Source organism: Octodon degus, unplaced genomic scaffold (genome assembly GCF_000260255.1).
Source record: "Octodon degus isolate 3935 unplaced genomic scaffold, OctDeg1.0 scaffold00008, whole genome shotgun sequence".
Taxonomy (NCBI): domain Eukaryota; kingdom Metazoa; phylum Chordata; class Mammalia; order Rodentia; family Octodontidae; genus Octodon; species Octodon degus.
Window position 1 is genome coordinate 29,390,995 of NW_004524584.1, and position 265 is coordinate 29,391,259.

Genomic DNA, 265 nt, shown 5'->3' on the forward strand with positions numbered 1-265 from the left:
CCTCCCGCGGCGCGGCAGCCCCAGCCCAAGCCTCCCCCTACGCCTCGGCGGCCGGCTCCGGCGCCCGGCTACTGAGGAAGCGTCCGCGCCGCCACCGAAACCTGCCCTGGGTACCGAGCATGCCCAGTGCCGCCGCCACAGCGCCGCGCCCCGCCGCGCGCACTCCACTTCTCCTGGTTTTCGTGGCAACAGCAGAAAGAGGAGGAGGCCGTAGGCTGGGAGAGGGCCGAGCATCCTCTAGAACGCGCTCCCCGGACCTGAGAGG